This window comes from Suricata suricatta, chromosome 16, assembly GCF_006229205.1.
Source record: "Suricata suricatta isolate VVHF042 chromosome 16, meerkat_22Aug2017_6uvM2_HiC, whole genome shotgun sequence".
Lineage (NCBI taxonomy): Eukaryota > Metazoa > Chordata > Mammalia > Carnivora > Herpestidae > Suricata > Suricata suricatta.
The window spans coordinates 31,224,824-31,251,768 of NC_043715.1; the positions used below are offsets into that span (position 1 = coordinate 31,224,824).

General features: G+C 43.7%; 1 long non-coding RNA gene across 1 annotated transcript; it reads right to left on the reverse strand.

Moving 5' to 3' along the window:
- Nucleotides 1-6,593: 6,593 nt before the first annotated feature.
- LOC115280916 lies at nt 6,594-26,001 on the reverse strand. Its single transcript, XR_003903993.1, has 3 exons — nt 25,974-26,001; nt 8,224-8,292; nt 6,594-6,644 (listed from the first exon to the last, which is right to left on the reverse strand). It is a non-coding gene; the product is annotated as an uncharacterized LOC115280916 (long non-coding RNA).
- Nucleotides 26,002-26,945: the final 944 nt, after the last annotated feature.

The window sequence follows — 26,945 nt, forward strand, 5'->3', positions numbered from 1 at the left end:
GCTCAGTCGGTTGAGCATCTGATTTTTGATTTTCACACAGCTCATGATCCCAGAGCCGTGGGATCAAGCCCCAGGATCAGCATGGGGCCTGCCTGAGATTCTCTCTCTGTCTTCCTCTACCCCTCTCCTCCACTCTCTCTCTAAAATAATAATGAAAAAAAGGTTCATTGCAGAGACACAGAGGAAGTGAGCTAAGGGTAGGCAACAAAGGACCAAGGAAAAGACTAAGACATGGCATCGTGACAGGAGTTTTCAAACCCTGAGTCTTGCTGTATGTCTTTGGACAAGTTCCTCTATCTCTCTGACTTTCAAATCTCCATCTATAACAGTGCTGTCCAAAAGAATTTTCTACGATGATGAAAATGGTCTACATCTTCAGTGTCCAACAGGACGGACATTAGCCACATGTGCCTTTGAGCTCAGGAAATTTGCTTAGTGTGATGAAGGACTGAATGTTTCTTATTTTATGTTCTTTTAAATTATTTTATTTTTATTTTTTAATTTTTTAATTATTTTAAATTTACATAGATACATGAAGCTAGTGGCTAGCATACTGGGCAGCATAGATCTAGACAGGAGTTAAAAGTCTCCATCTATCCCACTTAATATGTGGAGAGAGAATTTCAGAAATGTGCATCTTGCGTCTGGAAAAAAAGTATAAGTAAAACACCTGGGCTCTGGAGTCAGGGTCCTACATCCTTGTTTTAACATATCTGGTTGTGAGGCCCTGGACAAGTCCCTTAGCCTCTGGGTGCCTCATGTCCCATCTGTAAAACTGGGATAATTAGAGTCCCTCATTCATTGCTGATATGAGGATTAAGTAAGGTAATAGATGGGCTTTCTCAGAACAGAGCCTGATAATTGGTAAATGTTCAACATATGTAGGTGTTTTTTATTTGTTATTTGTTTTTACTATTAGTGGCACTCAGCATTATTCAGGCTCCTGAAATCCCACCTTGTCCCTGTAGCAACTCACTCCTCATCAGGGAGGCATCAGGAACAACCATATTCTTTTGAAAGCGAGCGGGTGCGAGGGAGTGAGGGGTGGAGAGAGAGGGAGAGAGAGAATCCCATGCAGGCTTCCCACTGTCAGCACCGAGGCCGAGGCGGGGCTCTAACTCACGAACCGTGAGATCATGACCTGAGCCGAAGTTGGACGCTCAACCAATGGAGCCACGCAGCCGCCCCAGGAATAGCCCTATTCTTGCTCTCAGTTGCCAAAGCTGAAGGATGAAGGCCAAGTCCAAAGTCTAAGGGCAGCCTCTATATACAAGAAACATTTCTCATTTTAACAAATACTGAGAGCCTCTTCCTCTACTGCACCTGAGAAGACATGAAGAGACTTTAACTTCGTGACGACATCAGCACCCCCGAGACTTGTGTCAAAGAGATTATGACTGTTTGGGGTTTTCTAGATTACATGTTAACTGCAAACCAACAAGATAATATTTAAGATGAGACATGAAGATATTTTGATCTGGAAGACTGCTTTTTAAGGTTGTGAGCAAAATCCACATGGACCCGGCAAAGAACACAGCATGTATTTCTTTCTTTTCCTTTCTTTACTCATTACCAATGCATTTGAGAAAGGGGAAAAAAAAATCCTTCCAGTATGGAAATCTGTTCCTAAATTGGTTTGGATTCAATTCAATTTAATGGTTACCATGGGATTTCTGTGTATGGGTAACTCCCTGTGGAGCCTCAGTGATGTCACCTACTCAGTGTGTGACCGTGGGCGAGTATTCTCGTCTTCGGGCTTCAGTGTCCCTGTGAATTCAACAGGGATTTGGGCTGGATTGCAGAGTGGCTCTTTAAAGACCTTTTCAGCCCTGAGAGTCTGAGGTTCAATGATACTCTTTCTTTTCAAACTGACAATATGACAGGGTCATAAAAGATTCATCATTAAGCAGCATTTCCACTCCCCAGGCCCAGAAGTGCATGGATCAGGAATCAAAACCTCCAATGCATCCAGGAGCCAAGCGGGTCCCAGAAGGGCGCAAACTAGTGCCGAATAAGAACTAAAGGGAACTGGCGAGCCCACGTCCCGTCCCAAGGACGCTGTTCCTCTGTGTCTCTAGCTGATGTGACCACATGGGAACATTTTTGGACAGATCTTCAATTTTCCAAGCAACACCAGCAATCTGGATTTTTAAGTCAAACACTGGATTTTAAATGTTGGCTCAAAAAAAAAAAAAAAAACAACCTTTTGTGAGCCACGCTAAGAATATGTGAAGGAGGAAACAAATGTGGATACGTACTCATCTCCACCTCTCCATCACCAGCTGTAGATGGTGGAGCCAATCTCCAGGACAGACGTTGGAAGGTGATTTTTAAAGGAAATTGAGATATCAGGCGACTTCTCTTCATCAGGCACTTTCTGCAAAATATCAGCCCAATGACCTTTGGCCAAAATCAGTAAAGTCCAACCTGCAACTAAAAACCGACAGCAAACACTATCCCTGCTGATTCCAGGGAGTTGGTTCTCTTGCGTCAAGAGTTGACTTTCAGAGCTCTGTATTGCAGACCATCAAATTTCCAGGTAAAGGGACACAAAATTTCACTGGGTCATCTTGAATTCCTGGGCAGCAAAGCAATCAAGAAATCCCCGCTGCCGAGTCATAGAATAATGCTCCCAGAATTGTTGGGAAACAAACACCCAAAGTGGTGTCCAGTTCCCATCAAAACCATCTTGGAGGTGGTGAGTGTCAGGTGGCCTTTCATTCCCTACCTTGGCAGCCTGTCTGTGTCCTTCCCGCCATGCGTCACTATCCACATGTTCAAAACTATTTTTGTTTTTTGGTTTATGGTCTGCGTCCTCCACCCCACTAAAATGGAAGCTCTGGGCCAGCAGGGCCCCTGCCGTGTGGTTCACAACTGTCTCCCAGCTCCTTTAATGGACCTGGAGCAGCGAGGTTCCAAACATACACTATTAAATAATAAACTAATGAATGACCATTGAGGTTATAGTCACTATCTCCGGATACAAGAAGCTATTACTTCCCCTAAACAGGCCATTATTTCTTTAGACACTCTTGCCAAATAGAAAACTTTTCTAGGGGTGCCCAGGTGGCTCAGTGGAATAAGCAACTGACTCTTGATCTCAGCTCAGGCCACACATGATCTCACAGTTCGTGAATTCGGCCCCAAGTCAGGGTCTGCGCTGATGGTGTGGGGGTCTGCTTGGGATTCTCTCTCTCCCTCTCCCTCTGTCCCTCCCTGCTCATGATCTCTCTCTCCCTCTTCCTCTCTCTCTCTCTCTCTCTCTCTCTCTCTCTCTCTCTCTCTCTCCCTCTCCCTCTCCCTCTCCCTCTCTCTCAAAATAAATAAATAAACTTAAAAAAATTTTTCTAAAACAGATCTGAATCTACACAATTATCTTGTTAGCTCCAGTTTTATCTCTGGGGTCACACAAATTAAGCTTATATTGTCTTCCAACTCACAGGTTCCTAGATGTCTAAAGACCAGTGTCATTTCTTTTTTAGTCTTGTTTTCAATCCAGGCAAAACTTGTACCTTCTTGCATTTTGATCCCTTAAAGGGGGAGAACAATGGTTGAGGGTTAGGAAAGAGGTGGGGGGCACCTGGGTGGCTCCGTTGGTTGAACGTCTGACTTCGGCCCAGGTCATGATCTCACAGTTTGTGTGTTCGAGCCCCATGTCAGGCTCCGTGCTGACAGCTAGCTCAGAGCCTGGAGCCTGCTTCTGATTCTGTGTGTCCCTCTCTCTCTGCCCCTCCCCTGCTCATGATCTGTCTGTCTCTCTCTCTGTCTCTCAAAAATAAATAACAGTTTAAAAAAAATTTTTTTTAAAAAGGAAAGAGGTGGGAAGAAGGGAAGAGGTCAGTAAATCGGAAGCCCTCAATACAAGCCAGAGTTGACAATCTCACTGATGCTTTTGCTTCTGGTGTGTATTTTATTTTATTTTATTTTATTTTATTTTATTTTATTTTATTTTATTTTTAATGTTTTATTTATTTGTAAAAGAGAGAGAGGTGAGCAGGGGAGGCTCAGAGAGAAAGGGAGACACAGAATCTGAAGACAGGCTCTCCAGGCTCTGAACTAGCTGTCAGCACAGAGCCTGATGTGGAACTCGAACCCATGAACCATGAGATCATGACCTGAGCCAAAGCCAGATGCTCAAACGACTGAGCCACTCAGATGCCCCTGATGTGTATTTTAAAGCCAGAGATCCCATTTTTTAAAATGTGCATTTCTCATGGGGCACCTGGGTGGCTCAGTTGGTTGAGCATCTGACTTTATCTCAGGTCATGATCTTCTGGTTCATGAGTTTGGGCCCTGAATCACGCTCTCTGCTGTCAATTTGGAGCCCACTTTGGATCTTCTGTCTCCCTTTCTCTTTCTCAAAAAAAAAAAAATAAATAAACATTTATAAATAAATAAATAAGATGTGCATTTCTCAGTCACATTTGGATAAATACGTTGAAAACTAAGCCTGTGTCTTTGGGCCCAATCATAGTTCCATGTGAATGTAACAGAAGGATCCATGAGTCACACTATGAAAGAACAATCTTGGCCCTGCCGGCCTTGAGATTCTAGAACTCTATGAGGAACGCCAAGCACTGGGCCGAAGAATGGCAGGTGTTGGCCTTGAAGGAGCCACACCCCTTGGGTGTCCAGAGGAAAACTCATCTTTATGGAAAACAAGGCTATGCTTCTATGAACCGACCAAGCCTGCTAGGTATCCGACAGAGTCTGGACGGGAAGCAGGTTGGGAGGCCCAGCCAAGACCCTCCTTAAATGAGGACATCGAGCTACATGCCCAGCTGGGACCCACAGAAGACTGTGCACTGATAAGGTCCAGTGCACTGGCAGGCGCCACTTTTGGAACACCAGAAAGCCAGAGAAGAAGAAGAAGGAGTAGCTAGGAGAGTCTTTTTATGAAGGAGAATGAAAACAATGGTATGTCGAATTGGAGACTGTGTATGCTTCAATCTTAGGCAAAGTCATTTTTCTCTAAAATCATTTATTGATAAGAGAGGGTTGGGTTCTATTTAAATCTGCCTGGAGTCTCTTGCGCTGTAAAAGGCTCTCTCAAATATATTTTGAACAAACAGTACTATTTCAGGAAAACAAATTAGCCTGAAATAACCTCAGCCAGCTGGTTTGGGATGCTAAGAGAGGTCACTTGACAGAATCAATAAAGAAGGAGGGCAAAGACATTTGAAACCGATTTAGTCATTCTTCCTGAGGCTATGACTTTACAAGAACAAGTTTTGAATGTTGTTGTACGCAAGTCTTTGAACGATTGGTTCAAAAAGCAATATAGTAAGTTATTAGTACCAGGAGATCAGGAACAGTTCTTGCGCATTGGGATAAAATTTCCAATGACAGCATCATTCAAAGATTCAAAAAGCAGAGTATCTAGACACAAAGCATGACAGTTTATAATGCTACAAGGGCCGGTCCAACAAGACGCAAAAACCGTAACCATGCATGCATCTAAAAACAGAGCCCCCAGACTTCTGATGCAAAAACTGATAGAACGGAAGGAAAAGTAGATATTTCAGTAATACTACTGAAGAGTTTAGTGCCCCACTTTATACAATTGATGGAACAATTAGAAGATTAAGGAAATGGACGACTTGAAGGCCACTAGGAACCAGTAGACATCCTAGACATCTCTAGCACACTCCGCCCCCAAACAACAGAGTAACACACATTCCTCTCAAGTGACTTGGAACGTTCTACAGGATAGGCCATATGTTTTAGGCCATAAAATGAGTCTCAGTGATCTTAAGAGGATGGAAGTCATACAAAGTATATTCTTCAGCCATGATGAAATAAAATTAGCAATCAGTAATCAAAGGAAATTTGAAACATTTGTAAATATGTGGAAATTAAACAGCACCCTCCTAACCAAACAAAGGGTCAACAAAGAAAGCACAAGGGAAACTGAAAAATACTTTGAGGTGAATAAAAATGAAAGCACTCCATACCAAAGCTTATGAGATGGATGCAGCAAAAGCGGTGTTTAGAGGGGGAGTTATAGCTCTAGTTGCCTATATTTAAAGAAAAAACTGAGGAAGATTTTGCATCAATAGCTTACACATTCACCTTTCAATAGTTTTCACTTTCCAGACACTGGAAAAAGAAGAGAAAACCCAAAGCAAGCAGAAAGATGGAAATAACAAAGAGTTGAGTGGAAATAAACTAAATAGAGAACTAAAAAATCCGTTAAAAAATCAGTAAAAGTGAAGATTGGTTATTTGAAAAGATCAACAAAATTAACAAACCTTTATTGAGAATGACCAAAAAAAAAAAAATGAGGAGATTTGACTTACTAAAACCAAAAGAAAACCAGAGGACATTGTTATTTATCTTACAGAAAAAGTGCCTTTGTAAGTTTTGACAAACTCGTTCTAAAATATCTATGAAAAGGCAAAGGAATTCAAAAAACCAAAATAATTTTCAAAAAGAACAAAGTTGGGGGACTCACATTCCCTGCCCTCCAAGATTCAGGACATGTATCAGAGTTCCTGTGCCGCCATCTTGGATTCCCTCCACTCAGATCCCTCTGCATTCCCAAGGGAAACCACAAACTCCCAGCAGAGCACTCATTGCACTATCTTGTGTGACACACTTCTTGAGGACACAGATGGCACCTTTCGTTCTTATACCTCCAGGGTCTAAAAAAGATCAATACAGAAAAGATAGTTAATAAATGTTATTTTAAACAGATGGATGAAGGATGGATAGGTGAGTGGATGGATGGATGGATGGAGACTGGATGGATGGATGATGGTTTTAAAATCCTTTCCTTGTGTACAACTAAATGAGTCCGTGTAGTTTCTTCGATGGTTACCACAGAAGGAAGATGACACTGGGAAAGCAGGACCTCCAGCTCTGTCATGAATACCCTATATGACTTTAATTGAATTACTTCCTCTTTCTAATCCTCAGTCCACCTGGATACTGTGTGAGTTTTACTAGATGATCTCTAACCATCATCCAGACGTAGGTTCTATTACCCTAGGACTATACAGACCCTTCAGGCCGTGTCCAGGACATTTAGCATTTTATACAAGTAGCCTTTTAAAATCTAAATTCAAGGGGCACATTCGCTAAATTTTTCAAAGTGGTCACACCATCTGAGTGTCTACAATAATCTCTCTCTCAAAACATTTTGGACAACTTAAACTCAATACCCTTTGAGGTCCTTTTATGGAAAATGCACATGGCACTCCATCAGCTGACACAACAGATTCTCAGCATAGATAATTTGTCAGCAACAACAGTGTCTGTCACTCTATAAACTAGCCCTAAATTCCATTTTCGGTTACCGATGGAAAAGGCTATGTAATAAACTTTGTAGGGTGCCTGGGACTTGACCGACAGTCACATGGGTGACATAAAAGGGGAAAGGTGTTCTTCTTTGGTATTTAAAGTCACAGGTCACAGCGCCTGGGTGGCTCAGTAGGTTGAGTGTCCAACTTCAGCTTAGGTCATGATCTTACAGTTTGTGGGCCCTGTGTCATGCTCTGTGCTGACAGCTCAGAGCCTGGAGCCTGCTTCCGATTCTGTGTCTCCCTCTCTCTCTGCCCCTTCCCTGCTTGCGATCTGTCACTCTGTCTCTCAAAAATAAATAAAAGTTTAAAAAATTTTTTAAAAAGAAAAAGAAAAAATAAAATCACAGGTCATGGGTAAAACCTGGGAGTTGTTTTTGATGTACCATAGCAAAGGAAAGAACTGCTCAGTCTTTTTTTTTTTTTTTTTTTGCCTCTCAGTTTTAAAGACAATCTAATTCAAAATTGTATTATTTCTCAGATTTTATTTTTTTAATGTTTATTTATTTTGAGAGAGAAAGAGAGAGAGCATGTGCAGGAGACGGGCAGAGAGAGAGGGAAAGAGAGAGATTCCTAAGCAGGCTTTGTGCCGTCAGCCCAGACCCTAACTAGGAGCTCCATCTCACAAACTGTGAGCTCACAGCCTGAGCCGAAATCAAGAGTCAGACGCTTAACCAACTGAGCCACCCAGGCGCCCCTCCTCTGAGATTTTCTTAACACAGAAAAAAAGGGGTGGTGCTTGGTCTCATTTTTAGAATTTTAGCACATTTTACATTTTGACCAAGACTTCTGCTCTATTTTTCATTCTGACTCCAACCACAGGAGATTCGAGCAGCACTCAGTTTTCACCGTCCTTGTCTGGGCCAACATGGTGATTTAAACCTAGTATTTGGACGCAGACTCTTGAAATTACTTAACTTACCCCACCTTTGCAGTAATATCAGTTTTGCATTGGAACGTTTTTCAGGGGTGCTGAGGACCACAAAAGCTCCTAAAATAAAGGCATAACCCTTGTTAGTGGAAAAAAGAAAAGTCGTCTTTTAGTCTAAGGAATTGGCCCGTTTTCCACTGGTTTCCTAGAACTCATTTTCTTATTCTAGAAATGTTATAGGTGCGAATGTCTAGCACTAGGATCTTCTCTTTGTACAGCACCACTTTATAGTGATTTTGCAAAGTGGTTTTTCTTTCAGTCATTCTAAAAAATTCTTAAACATCACTAAAAACACCTACAATTTTTATGCAAAGTGATTTTGACTTATCATTTCTGTAATTTGATTTCTCACAGAGAAAGCCAAAGTGGGACACAAGGATAAAATAGGGGGAATGTGTTTCTCTGACTTTCAAAGGAGCTCACCATGAGGCTATTAGAAATCAATGGGCATGCATTCATCCAAGGAGATAGACCCATTGAAGAATACCTCTGTATATATTTAGTTGGTGACCTTGGGACATATTTTCAGACATTCAACTCCACCATACATCCCATACCGGGGGCTGAGAATTTAGTTGGAGAGTGAGGTGGGCTCCCCAGTGTCTTCACACTCCAGTGCTCTCACTGTCCAACTGTGCACTGTGTACAAATTAAAGGAAGGGATTTGAATATCTGGCTTCCTGGGAAATAAAAGGTCAGAGGGTTTATTAGAACCATTAAGCCTTGATTGTCCAGATCCATGGAAAGGAGAAGTGGCCCGGAACTTCAGGTGACACTGGGATTCCCTCTGCAGCACCTTGGAGTATTTTCCGTGCCCTGTTTCTTGTTCCATTAGCTTCCTTCTACAGTAGCCTCCTCTTCTGGGAGGAAGTAGTTTGTGGACCCTGAGAACTGATCCAAGGAAGAATCCTCTTTGTTTTGAGGAGTCACCTAGCAAATTATGGACACACCCTTAGCATTGGTCAAATGGTGATGTGAACAAATTTAAAAAAATAAAACAACAAGGTGGGCGTGGTGTCAGCACAGATTCGGGAGGTGGAGTGAGACGGGATGGGGCCTAGCCATCAGCCTAACCCTTCAACCCCTGGGCAGTCAGGTCCCCCTTGGCAAGGCATCCTTCTAGACTTCCCAGTCAGGCAGAGGATATGGTGATGGCATCCCTCTCATTTACACCATTGCTTCCCATACAAGGTTCCGTAATTTCTCACCATCAGAGCCCAAACATCATCCTACCCCCATGATAGAAAAGATAATCCCAGGGGCACCTGAGTGGCTCAGTTAGTCAAATGACTGACTCTTGATTTCTGCTAAGGTCATGATCTCACAGTCGTGGTATCAAGTCCCACAGTAGGCTTGGGTTGACAGCACAGGGCCTGCTTGGGCAGGCCATTTCCTCTCTCACTCTCTCTCTCTCTCAAAATAAATAAATAAACTTTAAAGAAAGAAAAAAATAAGGTAATCCCAGCAGGTAGGCAGCTATATAATATAGATGATAGATAGTTGGATAGGTGGGTAAGTGGACAGTTGAATCGACAGATAGATAGATAGATAGATAGATAGATAGATAGATAGATAGATAGATGGATAGATGGATAGATGAACAGACAGACAGACAGACAGACAGAAGATGATATACAATGGAAAGAAGGAAGAAAGGAAAACAGTAATAAAGAGTTAAAGAGCATGGTTTCCTGACATTGCCCATTGGGATTACATAACATCAATCTTCTCTTAAGACACTGTTCCTCATCCCTGGAAAATTACGGAAGGTCATATCCCTTTAACAAACATACATACATAACAAACAAGCCAACAAACAAACATACACCACTATTTGTAGAGTGAAATATCCCATAAGCTGTGATCTGGCTTAATTGCTAGGAGAGCTCTTCAGAAATGCTCATTCCCAACACACACACACACACACACACACACACACACACACACACACACACCAAAGATCCTGACTGTATAGATCAAGGGTGAGGAGACTCAAGCATCTTCTTCCCTGGGTAACTTTACCAATGTGGGTAGCTGGAGAACCTCTCCTATAGGGCATACAGAAGAAAGCCAGGCCCTAGGGACTTCTGTCCCAAAGAAATGTAAACATGATCCAATTCCCATTCTAACTCAAGTGCATCTGAGGAAATGTGGGGAAAAGCCTGTGTTGGAAGCCAGCCCTGAACCTAAGCTCAGCTACCTACTCACATGGACATCTTGGCCAAGCCACTTAAACTGAGCTTTCTCAAGTCTAAAACTGAGGCTACCATAGCTGCTATTCCATGGGGTAACTGAATGGGTGGAATAAAACACTTGGCACAAGACCTGGGACAAATAATGAGGGTTTTTAAAAATTGGACTATGTAATCGGTTTTCTTTTCACAGCCAACTGAGAGGGGTCAGGCCCTATTCAAGTGCTGTGACAGACAACAGAGAGAAGATAAGTTTTGAAACTGATCTAGTCAAGGAAAACATAACTGTAATCATAATCATAATCATAATCATCGTAACAGTTGGGTGCTACTCTCTGTGTACCAGGCTCTGTTCCTGAGAGATTTTGGAGAAATACTGTTATAAGTCCCAAATGGTAGGGTCTTCTTTCCAATTCTTCTATGGCAGTCTTTCTTTAGTCATCATAACTGGGGGTCAAATCAAGCTCTACCCATGATGTAGACAGTGCTTACAAGCCATGTAGGGACTTTGGCAAAACTATGACCTCGGGCTTGGCTTATTTCTATTTCCTTCATTTGTCACCTTGGCCTGACTCCAGATACTTCTCCTTCTTTTTTAATTCCTTTAATGTTTATTCATTCTTAAGAGAGAGGTAGAGAGAGAGAGAGAGAGCTCATGAGTCGGGAAAGAACAGAGAGAGAGGCAGACACAGAATCTGAAGCAGACTCTAGGCTCTGAGCTGGCAGCACAGAGCTCAATGCGGGGCTTGAACCCACAAAATGGGATCATGATCTGAGCCGAAGTCAGACATTAACTGAGCCACCCAGGTGCCCCCAGACACTTCTCTTTCTTAACCAATGCTTGGGGCTTGCACTCTTTTCCAGGAAAGGACTAATAAACTCAGTTCTGGGGTGCTATAAATGGCATATGGCGCCTGGAGAGATCACACTGCCCCCCCGCCCCTGCCATGGCCACCTGGAAATTTACACACTTTATGAGAACCAGAAGCCTTAAACCAAGGGGATTGTCTCTGATTGTAGAACAGGGGATATTCACAAACCAGATTGGAAGATGCCCTTAGGGAGGCAAAGACCCTGCCTCTCATGGCAAACATTAGCCTGTCCTCAGGAAGTGAGCACTAGGATCCTCACTTCCAAGAAAGCCTTCTCATCAGTGTCTCTTGGCCGTTTTGAGATATAAACAAGGAAGATGAAGCCAATGGCCAGAGCGCAGAGAGTCCTCAAGGCTCATGAAGTCTGGAATTCCCAAAGTACAGTGTGCATATACAGGTATCTCCCGCTCTCCGAAAGTTCGCATTATGCCACTTCACTTGTATAAAAGCCCTACATTAGTAGCTGTTTTCAGTAACCAAAAGAAATCTGAAGAGTGTTTGTGCTTTTACACACACACACACACACACACACACACACACACATAGCATTCAGCGTTTGTTTTACAGTAAGTACTGTAGAGGCAGGGAGCGCACCGCGCTGTCAGAAACCTGGGACAAAGCTCCTTGCTGGGAGCTACACTCCAGATACACTCAGCATCTCTGCTTCAAGCCACCAGACCTTTGAACTGAGCATCTGTGCTTTATCCCGGTTTATTGTGTGCATCCATTAGCAAGATGTGTCCTAAGGTTTCAGAAGAGTCTAAGAGAGGTTATTTGTTGGGTTTGGAAATGGTCAAAAAATTTTCCATATAAATGAATAGTAATTGCTTCTTTGCTTTATTCCATTCTGGGTTTTCCTTAATGCTCATTTATTTTTGAGAGGGACAGAGCACAAGCAGGGGAGGGGCAGAGAGAGGGATAGAAAGAGACACAGAATCTGAAGCAGGCTCCAGGCTCCAAGCTGTCTGTGCAGAGCCTGATGCAGGGTTGGAACTCATGAATTAAGCACCCATGAACCATGAGATCATGACCTCAGCTGAAGTCAGACACTTAACCGACTGAGCCACTCAGGCACTCCTGTTCCATTTTGGCTTGGGAAAATTTTTACAGGAGGACTCCACCTTCAGATATTGGGGGAGACCCGTGATACACGAGCCATGGGGAGGGACTGTCCCAACACATCAGGCCTTCACAAGACTCCCTTTCAGCCCTCATCCTGTTCCTCTGATTAGCGGTCCAGGAAAAAAGAAGCCTCCATGGGTCCTGGTGTGTCTTTCCTCCTTCTCTAACACTGGCCCATCTCTCTCTTCAAGAATAACAGGTGGGCCTATGGCTCAGAACATTTCATTAGGCTCAGCCACAGCATTTCGTTAGGATTTACTAACAGCCTTTTTGTTTCATTTGCATTATTATCTTTTAAGTATGTTTTTAAGTTTATTTATTTTGAGAGAGAGACAGAGAGAGGGAGAGAGCATGGGAAGAGTAGAGAGAGAGGGAGAGAGAGAAGGCAGGCAGAGTCTGATGCAAGAGTCAGTCCCACAAACTGTGAGATCACGACCTGAGCCGAAATCAAGTCACCAGCTAAGTCATCCAGGCACCCGGCAATATACTTATTTCTTATATTACCTTCTGTGTATGCCAACTGATTTTCCATCTGTGAAAGGGAATAAAGATTCTTTTTCCAAAAAAATGTTATTGAGTAAATATAGGAAGTCAATTCAAAGAAAAATATTAACAGTATGAATAAAAGTACATGTTCACACACCTGAACAAACTTGGAAAAAATGATATATACACATGCTTTGATTCTAGAAAACCCCCACCAACCCAACCCAACCCATTACTCTACTAATGGAGAGCCAAGGCTAAGGCCAAGGTTATATGTTTGCTGGTAGCAGAATTCATATGGGATTTATGCTGAACATGCAGCCAACGCTAAGTCATGAGTAACTGAAGAAATATGTCTGGATTTCATTGAGCAGGATGATGGGGCAGAAGAAACAAAAGGCAAAGGCCATGGAGACTCTAAAATCTGATCAGCAGTGAACTTGTAGTAACAATCTGTCTGCAGGATTAATTCTGCTTCAGGCAGCAGAAGGAGTTCAGGGTAGGAGCTCAGCTAAACCTTAGAGCTCAGAGCATTTTCCTTCTGCAGAGAATCTATCTGTGGCTAAAATAGAAACATCTCAGGTCCATTCTCCTTGGCTCAGTTGTTGGATTTAAGGAAATAACGTATGAATGTGTGAATGTGAACCAAAAAGGTCAATAGGGGGCATCATTTTGTACCAGCAGAGATTCTCACCAGAAGGAACAGTTACCAGACTGTACTGGACTAATCTTCAATAGTGACTACACGTGGCAGAGATCAGCAATAGCAGTATTATATTGATTACCTTATCCTTTCTCTTTTCTTGGTGTTTGGACTAGAGTTGACCACCCCGAGATTAAATCATGGTTTCTCAATGTTGGCACAATGGACATTCAGGGCCAGATAATTCTTTATTGTAGGAAACCGTCATGAGCACTATAGGATGTGTAGAGGCATCTCTAGCCTCTTCCCCATAGATGTCAAGAGTGGCTCACTTCCTAGCCCCAGTAATGACCAAAAATATCTGTAGACATTGGCCAATGACCTGGGGGGAGGGAGGGGCAATGATGGCCCTGGTTGAAAACCACTGGACTAAAGTAGTCCCAAGTCCCAAGCTCTTGGACAATATAAAGAAAGCATAGAGGAAGTCTCAAGAAGGAAATGTTGTATACCTTGATTCTAGGGGACCCAGGAACTCAAGAAACATATTAGAGAAATAAGAGCTGATACCATAGGACCCATTAGATATAAATATAAAGAGTCTGGAATTTAGTCAGCCCTCAATATTTTACTTTTCCTTGCTATGATGTTGGCTCTTTGCATGTCTATTTCTTCCATAAGCTTTAAAGCATCACTGTGAACAGGTATAGGCTCATTTCAAAATTAGCAAGGGAAATTGAAGGGGGAAAATCAGAGAGAGAAAATCTTATGTAACTGACCCTGTGGTGGCCACCATGGCTGCTCTGCCTTTGTCACCTTGGTATTCCTTCCCTTCTTCATCTACATCTAGTGCTCACCTTTTCTTTGATGAAGTGACAGCTTAAGATACTTCACTTAGTCTTGGCCACAAAGTCAGAAAAGAATCACTAAAGCCAATCAAAGAGTCTTTCTTGAGACTTTGGCTCTTAAGGAGAGGTGCATAGGGACAGGTGTTTGGAGTTTGGCCACGTGACGATAGGTCATAACTGAGATCGCTGGACATGTTCGGCTCTGGCCAGTGACCCTCCCACAATTCTTCTTCTTGTTCCTTTTTAACAAAGCACAGTCTATTATTTGCAATCAGAGGACGCATAATAAAGTCTTTAAAACTCGAAGACTGACACACATTGAACCAGCTTCCTATAACAGAAGTTTTCGAAAATTAAATTCCATTCTACCGATCAGAAATATGATATAGTCAATGACATATATGGTGGAAGTAAATTCATTAACTCTCAAGAGAACTTGATATGGGGGAGACAGGTAGTATAAATGCAAAAGAAGAAAACATTAAGTCAATATGGTCAGCACTGGACAGTTATAGTCAACACGTTACACCGTGAACCTGCTACTCTACCTTGGCTGGGTGTGGTTTGCTTCTTGTGCTAGTTTGTAAATGTATATAGAATTGTTGCACTGTATAGGAACTGACATTGCTCAACATCAGCTAAGGAAGCATGGGAAAGAGAGAAAAGGAGAAAGACAAAGAGAAATTTAAATGGGACGGGCTGCCCCAGAAGTAGTGTGAAGTGGGATTCGTGAATCGGCCAGCCAGCCCCTCTGCCAGCTTCAGTCTCCATGCCTCCCACCGTATGAGCAACGTTCTCCAGTGAACCTTCTACTGTTCACACATACCCCCTAAACTACTTCCACCTACCGCTCAGCTGATGGAGCGTGCTGTCTTCCAACACTGGAGGAAATTCTAAGAGGGTTGGACTTACTGAGAAAAGGTTAGAGCAACTGAAATGTGTTGCTTTGACACAATTTGTTGTTGTTGTTTTGATTTGGGGTTTTGGGTTTGGTTTTTTTTTTTTATGGTCAGAATCCATGTCAGTTATGACTGATTTGTCCTAGTGGAATGGTGAGAATTGGTATGTGTTCACATCTTGTTACCATGCAACTCTGTGAGCTAATGGCTGCTTGTAAGGAGAGGTGATTCTCTGCTATGGACTCTTTTGCTGGTCTTGGAAGTGGGGACCACCAGCCACCCAGAAGCAACTCTCAACTAATAGCAGACAAGGTGGATGAACGTGGCTTCCTTACCTTCCAGAAGCTTTAACTCTGACCTGAGTGTTCTGCTCCAGCTTTCCCGGTTCTCGGTGGGAGTGAGTCCCATTTCCCTGCAGTGACCACTCCTCCTTGACTGCCCTTCTTTCCCTGTCTCATTTATAAACCACGTGCTCTCAAATTCTTACCTTGGGATCTACTTCTAGAAGAACCCCACCCAAGACTCGCAGCAATTTTAACATCTACTGTCATCACCTCACTGCTATGCTCTGAAAAGGAGAGCTTGGTAGTTTTTGAGAGTCAGCATCCACCCAGCATTGCCTACCAAACCGTTTTATCAGATAGAAACCGTAGACGTGTTTATAGCTTCTGAGTTTTTTTGAGGGCCTGCAAAATGCTTGAGACCCAAAACAAATGGCACCACCTCCAAAATGTCAAGAGAAATCACAAATCCAAACGTGATGTGTGCTTGACTCAATGTCCACCAAATGGAGAATGAGGTCAACTAGTCAACCACATCTCTGACAGATTCGTGTGCATTACGTGTGAATGATAATTAACGTGGATGTGGGCATTTCCCAACACACATTAAGAAGTAGAGCCAGAGCGTGAGAAGTGTGCTGCTAGGCACTGAATGTTCAGACCAATCCTGGGGGTTAGATTGAAGTCCCCATGTCCAAAATGACACTCTGCCTCCTCAAAACCCAGGCAAAGATGTCCCTCCTGCTCACCCTGCCTTCCCCCAGAGTTATAGATCACTATCTGCAGACAGAAATCATTTCCAGGGAGAAGGTGTCACCAACGTTCAGAATCCAATATTTACCCCGGCTTTGTTCTGCCTTCACAGGAATCCATACTTTGAATCAGCTCTGAGGGAGTCACAGTCTGCCCAGCGGCTTCTGACACCTCTGGCCCCTCCCCCACATTAGCTTGCTATCCAAATGTGACTCAGGAGCTGGCCAGGCTCAAGGGGATCAATGACAGCTCCAATCAAAGCCTCCCAGACAGGCAGCGCGCTGACCGCTCCTTGATATAAAAGGTGTTTTATTTCTCATCCCTTTATTTTTGTCACTGAAAGAATGCTTCCCGTGTGTGGATTAATTAAAGTGTAAACATTAAATATTGATTGATGCATTATCAGTGTGGAGCAGTGGCCTCCTGTCTGATTGATTCCTGCAGTGATTTATTGTCATATTTGGGGAGTCATTTCACTTGATAACCAAGAGGGATGGCCTGCCTCGCCGGCCACACTGGTTCCACTCCCCCCTTTTTTCCCTGGTCCCTCCTCTTACTCTTCTAGGTGACATCTGAGTTCCAATAACTAAAACATCTTCATCTTACTGTCGAGAGAAAAGTGTGTGGCCTGACATTTGTTTTGCGTGTGTGTATGTGTGTGTGTCTCCCAGGGCAATTATCAAATCAATTAACAACTTAACACCGAAAATAACAAATCTACTGGCTTTCGATGGGATATTTCTGATTAGCAGAGCTTGTGCCCACAGAGTGCTGTGAAATATAATTATGGGCAAGGAGGGGGGAAGAATATAAAATGAAACAAAGAGAGAAGAAAAAAAAAAGACCATAGTTGGATCTAGTTGTTGCTCCGAGGTGCGCTTCACTGTGGAACTAGAAGGTGAGGAAGGACTAAAGTAACAATTCTTATTTATAATCGGTTGTGAGTCCCCATAGATGGCAATTAACCTACCACATTTCATCAGGTTGACCCACACAGAATTATTATTTATATAGGGCAAAAGCGGTCAAATGTTGACAATTCGATATGGCTTGACCTTATGTATATATATATATATTTAAGTTCATTCATTTATTTTGAGATAGAGAGCGGAGAAGGGCAGAGGAAGGGGAGAGACATAATTCCAGGCAGGCTCCACGCTGTCAGTGTAGAGCCTGATGCGGGCCTCAAACTCATGAACCGTGAGATCATGACCTAAGCCAAGATTAAGAGTTGGATGTTTAACCGACTGAGCCACCCAGGGGCCTTTCCACCTTCTATATTTAAACTCCTTTCCGAAGTAGGATATGACATTTATTGTTTACCCCCTTTTGTTTTCCAATGGGAAAAGTGGCACAAAAGAACTAAGTCACTATTTAGTTTGGGTTTGGGCAGAAACCAGGCATTAATCTAAAGGCTTTGTATAATTTCCTCATGGAAAATGTGCTACAGCCTATGAGGTAACACCATGGTCTGAATGTTTGCATCGCCCCCAAATTTATATGTTGAAATCTTAACCCCCAAGGTGATGGCATTGGGACCTGGAGCCTTTGGGAAGTGAGTAGGTTGTGAGGGCTGAGTCCTCATGAACAGGATTTAGTGCCCTTATAAAACAGGCTCCAGAGAAATCCTCTCTGCTATCCCTCTTCCAGCATGTGCGGGTCCAAGGAGAAATAAGCAGCCTAATAAAGGGCTGTCATCCAACCACATTGGCACCCTGATCTTGGACTTGCAGCTTCTAGAAGTGTGGGAAAAAAATATGTGCTGTGTTAAAGCCACCCGGTTTATGAGAGTTTGTTACAGCAGCCTGAACACACTGATTGGTGGGCAGTATCATTTTACCCATTTTACAGATCAAAACCCCAAATAGCAGAACTACCACATGATCTGGCAATCGCACTACTGGGTTTTTACCCCAAGAATACAAAAATGCTCATTTGAAGGGGTACATGCACCCCTGTGTTTATTGCGGCATTACTTACAAGAGCCAAATTATGGAAGCACCCATATGGATAAAGATAGAATGGAGGTTCCCCTGTACCCTGGCCCAAAGCGGAGGCCGGCCTGGGACCCAAACGGTAAGCCTGGCCGGCACCTTCCCACACGCCCTCAACTCAGCCCTCCGCGTGGACCACTGCACTGCGGCTCTGTTCCAGGAGCCCCCTGGGATCTTTAACCCTAACCACAACTCTGCACCTAGCCCTAACCCTAACCCTAGCAATGGAATATTATTTGGCCATAAAAAAGAATGAAATCTTGCCATTTGCTACAACGTGGATGGATCTAGAAAGCACAATGCCAAGCAAAATAAACCAGTCAGAGAAAGACAAATACCATACAATTTCATTCTTCTGTGGGATTTAAGAAACAAGTCAGCAAAGGGGAATGAAAAAGAGATAAACCAAAAAGCAGACTCCTGACTATAGAGAACAGACAGAGGTTACCACAGAGAAGGTTGGGGGAAGGGGTGGAGTAGGTGATGGAGGTTAAAAGCACATTCATCATGATGAGCACTGAGTAATATACGAATTGTCAAATCACTATATTGTACACCCGAAATTAATATCACAATGTATGTTACTACGCTGGAAATAAAAAGAAGAAATTAAAAAAAACTCCAACAAACAACAATGAAAAACAAAACAAGGCTTCAAGAGGTTAAATAAGTCAGTGCAGGCCCCACTGGGTCCCCAAGTCTAAGGATACCAGCACTCTTACAGTGTGTCTGGTTCCAGGCACCCACCAGTTAATGGGAGACCCCCTGTCACCCTGGGGTCCTGACCTCACTCAGTGGTGTGCCGGGCCAGCAGCCCCGCGCATGGGCTGAAAACTTAGGCTTGGAAAGTCTCCTGCTTCTTGGTTCCTTGTTCTTGGCAGGAGAGAGAGTGTTGGCACTTTCTGGTGCAGACCGGTGTGGGAAAAACATTGAAGGAAGGTGTTTGGCCCAATTCTCTAAGTTGCTGTTCTGAGCAAGAGTCCAGAGTCCAGTGTTATTTTAAAGAAATGGGCGGTAGAGGTCTTCTTTGCTCCAGCCCAGATAGCATTTTCTAGTGGTCTTCTGTCTGGTGACGTCCTCAGGGAGACAGCAGACTGGCTTTCTATTAGTCATCAGATTAATTATCAGATGGATCTAGAAAAGGAAGCCAGCACACTCTTCCCCCTTTACCTCCTTTAACTCCCCTGGAAATTTCGGCTGGTGGCTAAGGGTCCTCTCTCCCCACAGGACCTTATGTACTGCACTCTGGTCTCTAGGTCCTCCTCCATGCTATTACCGCCTTGTACAAATTGCATCACCTGGCAAGATGCCTCCTCACATGATCAAGGGTCTGCTCCCCACTGTCCCCCTCATCTTCCTTGATTGGTGCTTGTCCAAAGATGATGTAGATAAAACATGACTGACTATTAAAGAATGGCTATATCCTCTAGAAAGCTTCATCCTCTGCATAGGGCACTATGGAAAATGTATCAAATGGTGACCACTTTCACAAAATCTCCTGATACATATACCCAATGTTTATAGCAGCACTTTCAGCAATAGCCAAATTATGGAAAGAGCCCAAGGGTCCATCAATAGATGAATGGATAGAGAAGATATGGGGGAATACAACTTGGCAATGAGAAAGAATGAAATCCTGCCATTTGCAACAACATGGATGGAATTGGACAGTATTATGTTGAGTGAAATAAGTCAGTCAGAGAAAGACAGATATCACATGTTTTCAGTCAGATGTGGAAGTTGAGAAACTTAATGAAGGACCATGGGGGAAGGGAAGGGGAAAAATAGTTTCAAACAAAGAGAGAGGGAAACCATAAGAGGCTCTTAAATACAGAGAGCAAACAGAGTTGATGGGGGGTGGTGGGAGAGAGGAAGAAACAGGTGATGGGCATGGAGGAGGGTACTTGTGGGGATGAGGACTGGGTATTGTATGTAAGAGATGAATCACGGGAATCTACCCCCAAAACCGAGAGCACACTGTATAAACTGTCTGTTAGCCAACTTGACAATAAGTTATATATAATAAATAAATAAATAAATAAATAAATAAATAAATAAGAAAAGAAAAGATCTCCTGGTAGAAACATATCCCACTATCCTAAGACTTTTCCATGAAAAAAATTCAGTTGGAAACTCTTTTCTTCCTTTGTGTGTGTGTGCCTGTGTGTGTGTTGGTATTGGTGGTGGTGTTTGTTTTCCCATTTCTTGAGTTGCATATTCAACTCATGTATTTTCTCCTTTTTAAATGTTTATTTATTTTATTTTTGAGAGAGAAAGCACAACTGCGAGAGATGCAAAGAGAGAGGGAAGGAGCCACAGAATCTGAAGCAGTCTCTAAGCACAGAGCCTGACGTGGGGCTTGAACCCATGAGCTATGAAATCATGACCTGAGCCAAAGTTGGACAGTTAACCAACTGAGACACCCAGGAGCCCCAAAGTCCATGTATTTTCAATCTTATGTTTTGATAAATCTCTTCAAGGCTATAAATTGTTCTATGAGTACTGCTTTAGCTGCATCCCTTGGGTTCTGGCACATGGTGCTGACTTCTTCACCTAAGAGTTTATTTGGAAAGGTGTTTTTACATTTCTAAGAGGGAAAGTTTGCAGCACATTTTCTAGAAGTGTTATCCACTGTGAATTCTAGAACCAGCTCAATTTCCTTCATTTATTCTTTTCAAATCAATTTCATAGCTCTTAAAATTCAAAGATTCAGTAAGAGTTAAATGGCACTGTCCCAACCCTGTAAGGTAGAGTTGGCGTCACCAGCATGCTAGACGGATGAAGTCCATAAAGGATAGGTAGTTTTTCCAAAGCCACAGAGCATAGAAAGGACACATCTTAAGACCTCTCAGCACATAGTGGAGTGCTTGTCCCTGCCACACTGATTCAGTCTTGGCTCTTGGTAAAGTTTATTTTCTCAACAATATTTATTGAATGTCTAAGATATGGTAGGTACTACTCTAGGCATTGGGAGTGCAATGATGAACAGTATAGACCAAAATCTCTGCCCTCCTGCATTTGCTTGAGGAGCTGACTTTCAAGATAACACAGTCATAGGTGTGAAAATAGGACATGGAAATAGCAGAGGACTCTGGAGCACCAGGGGAACCATCGCTGCAAAGTCAGGGGAAGAAGTCCTTGTCTACTGGGGTCCCAGGAGTTCTTGGAAGTTCCCTTCCTCACTTCCTTGCTGGCACTCAAGATGGTGGTGGTGCTGGCAGGCATGCTTCTTTCCAGAGTCACTGAGACCTGCCTTCTCCTGCCTTCAGACATATGCTGGGCACCTACCACTCCAGCCACAGTGCTGGGAACTTGTACATAGGATCTCTGTTGAATCCTGACATTTCCACCAATTTTATAGATGGGCACACCAAGGCTTGAACAAGTGAACTCACCCAAAGCTGGTATCTGACTCCAGGGTTTTCTGACTCTAAGGCAAATGCTATTTCAGAACTCCCAAAATTTGGGGGTTTGGGTGTTTTGGGGGTTTTTTTCTTATCAGAAGGAGCCTATGGGGAAGCATTTGTGGAATTTGGCCTCTGTTACCAATATGCATGAATCTGGTTCTGTCTACCTTGTCTCTGAAATGACTGCCATCATGTCAACAGTGGGATAATCAGTAATTATCTTCATTGTGATCATTGCATGAGCACCCAGGGCTGTGCTAAGCACAGGATGGGGGCTAAACACAGGGACTCTGGAATGGAGGTCCTGCATTCAAATGCTAGCTCTACATCTCATCGCCTGGGGAGGGTGGCGTTGGGCTTAATCTCATACCTGCTCTTGCACGGGAAGTAAATGGCAGCCTGGACTAAACTCAGGCCTGTTGGACTACAAAACTCATGTTATCCTGCCTCCCAGAGGCTGGTCATGGCCTTCAGAGTCCTTGAGAAAAGAATTCTGACACCCTCAGGGTTACCCAGGGTTCTGTGAGTCTTCAGGTCCATGGATGACATTAAATGCACCTGGAAGGTCAAATGACTTAGGAAAGGTTCCCTCATAGCACAGCCTGAGACAGGAATCTGAATGCCTGGGATGTGTTGGGGTAGGGGGGTGCCCCAGGAAGGGAAAGAAGCAAGCTGGTCTGGAGCAAAGTCTAAATGTAGCCCGGTGAGGCAAGAGGACTCAGAATGGTGAGCTGTCCCTTTCCGAGGGGCTGGCTGCCCACTGTCCGTGGGCTGCTCAGGGGAGGATGGCCGTAACTCTCCAGGAAAGGTGAAAACGTGGTGTTGGCAATCAACACTCTCAGGGGCTGGGGAGTGGCTGCCCTGACCCAGGAATGGGCATCAGGACCAACACCCAGTGTGGACACAGAGCTGATGTGTGTGCATGACTCCGGTCCCCCCTGGGGCGGCACACGGGTACTTGTCACCAATACTAGAGTCGCTGGCTTCTGGTGGCTCATAAAAAGAAGGCCACTTTTTGTCAGTGTTCATTTTCAAATTCTCTGCAGTCAATGCCCCCCAGATCGCACACACACCACCGTTGGTGCCCAGCTGCCCCCCAGGGCTTCCTGGGCAGAGGAGAAACTAGGGAGGCCTTTGTTGGAAAAGACCAGAAGGTGCCCCGTGGTGTGTTATGCTGCTTACGCCTCTGTTTTTTCTACCACCCGGAAAGGACTTGTCCTGGGAAAGCATGAGGGCTGTTTGAGGTCCCCCCCCATCCTCACCTCCGCCCTCTCTTAATAAGAGAACAGGATTTCTATCTGCAGAAGAATAATGGAAGCCCCACCCTTCTGACAAAAACGTGTTTGCTCTTACCTATGAAAGCTATTAAATCAGAGACCCCCATTTCTGACCTCTGAAGAAATGGGGGCTAAGAGAGTATCATCGGGTCTCAGCGCCCAAAAAGTTCAAAAAGAATGTCCAAATGGCTCAAGGAAAATCTCCATCAGAAGGTAGAGAAACCTGGAAGGTGTATTCTTACACACCTCAGCCTGGGATGGACGAGGCCTTCATCTCGGGAAGGAAGAATCTAACATCCCAAGGGCATCTCTTCCCCTACGGACACATTCCAGACAAACTTACTGCAAACTGCGGCTGTATTTAATTTTAAAAGGATCGGGTTCCCTTCTTACACTGCCCGACAACGTCCCTCTAATACAGACATTAATTCAGAGACCAAGGGACACCAGAAAGTCTCTCCTGTGTGGCTGAGGGGTCCCAGAGTTGGCGCAGAGCAGGGACTGGATAAGGAAGGCACATCTTGTGTTTGAAAGGTGGGTAGGGCTTTATGGAAACAGACTTCAGGAAAAGGCATGAGAATCTCCTTTGATACAAAAGGTGTATCTGTAACAAAGTGCTGATCTCTTTTTCACTGTCCAGGAGAAATGATGACCCGAAAGAAAATGCATCCAATATTTTACCTTGTTCCCCTCCCCTCAACAGGACACAAGAGACAGTCTTATCATCTAAGCTCCATAATGCTACTTGGATTTGGACCCTTTTATCATGCAAGCTTACCCAGTGTTCCAAAAATCAGGGCCTAGAAGAGAAAACAGCATCCTTTCTTCCTACAAAAATGGCTTTCCCATTTTTTAATCAACAAGGAGGAGTCATCTTCTAATGCTGGTGTGTTATTTCCTGAAATTGTATATAATGGGTTTAGAGAAGGTTGGGGGAAGAGTTTTGAAGTTTGCTAAATGCCCACCATCTCCATAACCACTCAAATTCAGGCTATTTTTTGGTAATGCCTTTAAATTAAATATCTTTGATAATAAATGCAAATCAGGGAACAATAAATTATAAGTTCTAGGCTGACCAGCGACTAATTATATATATTATAATTAACTCCAGTTTCCACACAAGGTATTTATCTTAATAATCAGCCCATATACATTAGCATATCTTAAAGGGACTTGTAAAACAGGCTTTAGCGTCTCAGGAGCCATCGGAACTTCCTGCCCTTGACTATGAAAGGGTGCAGAGTCAAAAGAGATGAAATTACTTTAAAAGAAGTCTGGGCTAAATATAAGTTGAGAAACTCAGATTATAGGCATAAAACCCTGACTTAAAAATATTTATCCTAAATACACCCTCTGAGCATCACTAAAGAGCTTTCAGATTCTAAAAATCTGCAATTTCCACGAATCCTGCTCAATGTATCTTTAACCCTGCAAGCCATCAAATTTTTGGGTTAAGATTTAAACTTTCCCGGAGGAGGCAGATTTTTTTTTTCAGCAGCCCCTGACCATGTTCTTTGAAAATCGGCAAGGAGAACCCACTTCTGGTGGGGGCAGGACAAAACGGCTGCCACGGATTTCATTCCAATGCCTGCCTTCCGTTCATTCTAGAAACTTAATTACGTCCCTGACCTACAGACAGCTGAGCTCCGGGGATTGTAAACAAGGCACAGAGGACTCGCGTGGGCCCCCTCAAGCCCAGGGATCTGCCGGCTTTTTGTAAAATTCGAGTTTTGTTTTCCAGATCTGATCCGAGTTTAGGGGTTCACGCTAAGTGTGCAGGAAAAAAGGGGTCCAAGGAGCTCCTCCTGTCTGCCTATAGCCTGCCTTTCTTAAAGACGATGCAAGCCTCCTCCTAGGGCTTTCTCTGGCGCTCAGGAGTCTCTGGGGTGAGCAGTTAAGCCTTTTGATACAGCTGGTAATCCCAGCTCTGGCCATTATCTGTGCATTTTCCAACTGTCCCTGGGTAATTGTCCAAGCGACTTAGACAAGTCGGACCAGCCAAAGGCACCACGAAGGTCAAACCGCAATAGAGCATGCCCTGATTTTATCCAGGAGATTGATGCGCAAATCACCTTGATTTCGATTTGGCACCAGGGTTATAAAACGCACTTGCAATCACCGATAACATGTAAGATCAGGCCCAAGCATGGGACACTGTATTTTATACCCTCTGCGGAGTTTTCCCTAATGCAACCATAAATCAGCCCACAAAGCAGGGCGTTTGGTCCATGCTAATAGACAACAGGGAGAAACCCAGGGTGCATGGAGGATGGAGACATTTTTGGAACTTGGGATGAGCTTGAAATCCTTAGTTTGCCTCAGGGCTACCTGGATATAAAGTTCAAGGGGGCCAGAGAACAGCAGGGGCCTTGGGGGAAGCCCCAGAGGAAATCGGGGTCACCCATGCCCCCGTGTGTGTGCCTAGATTTGTATCCCAGAGCGCTGGAGCGGAGATTCAAAATCTTGAGGCAGGAGACAAAAAGAACGAAATAGAAAGCAAAAATCTTTCGAATACATCTTTGAGTTGGAAAAGAGAATAAAGTATTGTAAGGAGAAAAAAATAAGCAGTCCAAAGCAGAAAACCACCCAGACTGTAATAACTTTCCGCAGGAACTACGAAACCATCCCCCTGGTAGCTTTCTTGCCCGCCTCCATGAAAGGCTAGCGTCAAATTAATTTAAAAAACAAAACAAAACAAAAAAAAGCACAGACTCTGCTTTTTAAAAACTCACCAGCACCGGTCGCCGTGGTTTGTATAACCATATTATAAAGCATCCCCAATGGGAGATTTCACTGGTCTTGAGATGTTGAAGTCAGTATCAGAAAAAGGAAAAAATAGCTTGTCCTCCAGACCTCTCTCTCCCTTGGCACCGTGGCTAAAGTTCAGCCCCCAAATCTGCTTATGGAAATTGCTCTGCTCCCCCAATCTTCCTCCCCTCCCTGAACCCTATCCGACCCCACCCCATTCACCTGTGGGGGTCCAGGCCAGCTGACATCTGGCCTTGCTCTGTGCAGGGCAGGGGGAGGGTGGTCACAAGGTCCCCATCATGCCTGATGGGGCGCTCTATAGAAAGAAAGAAAAATCCAGGTTGGAAAAAATGACACGGAGACATAATTACCTGCATTATTATTTTTTCTGACATTTTCATTCTTCTAGAGCTTCAAGACATCTCCCTCCGTGTAAAGCAAGTTAAGAATTCCTCTAAGGAAAATGATTCCTCTGTTTGGGGCTCCGCAGTTAGGTCGTTTTCCCAAGTGAAACGAAAAGCAACAGACTGAAATTGCGGGCAAAATGGACTCCACTTAACACAACTAAAATTCCCCTAAATTCGAAGGAATGCTCCTTTCAATCCTAAACATCTTTAAGCCTTTTGTAAAGTTTCACATCCATGTTCCTGAATGCTGTTCAGGAGTGAACACGATTAGGGGTGGAAATTGAAGATAGTAGAGGCACCCAGAGCCCTTGTAAATTTGCAAATAACCCGGAGGGTGGCATTGGCCGAGCAGGAAGCCTATTTCTCAGCAGACTATCATTCCACGTTTTACTTTTCCTTTTAATTAAAGTGGAAAACACACACACACACACACACACACACACACACACACACACACACACAGGCGGGACTCATGCTGTTTCTTTAGCCTATCAAGGTAGGAAAATAAGTTACCAAATGAAAAATTTGCATTGAGGTCAGAAAGAAGAAGAATCCTACAAATTCTTAAAGCTCAGAGGCTCGAAGGTAATTTCTGTGTCTCATATCTGGCTTCATTGTATCCAAATGAAACTCTCGGCAGTTTTCTACAGATTAAACCAACAGAAAACAAAACAAAGGGAGCTCCCTGCTGCACTTTGCCCGAGGTCACCAGGTGAGCCTGAAATACCCGAGAGAGAGAGAGAGAGAGAGAGAGAGAGAGAGAGAGAGAGAGAGAGAGAGAGAGAGA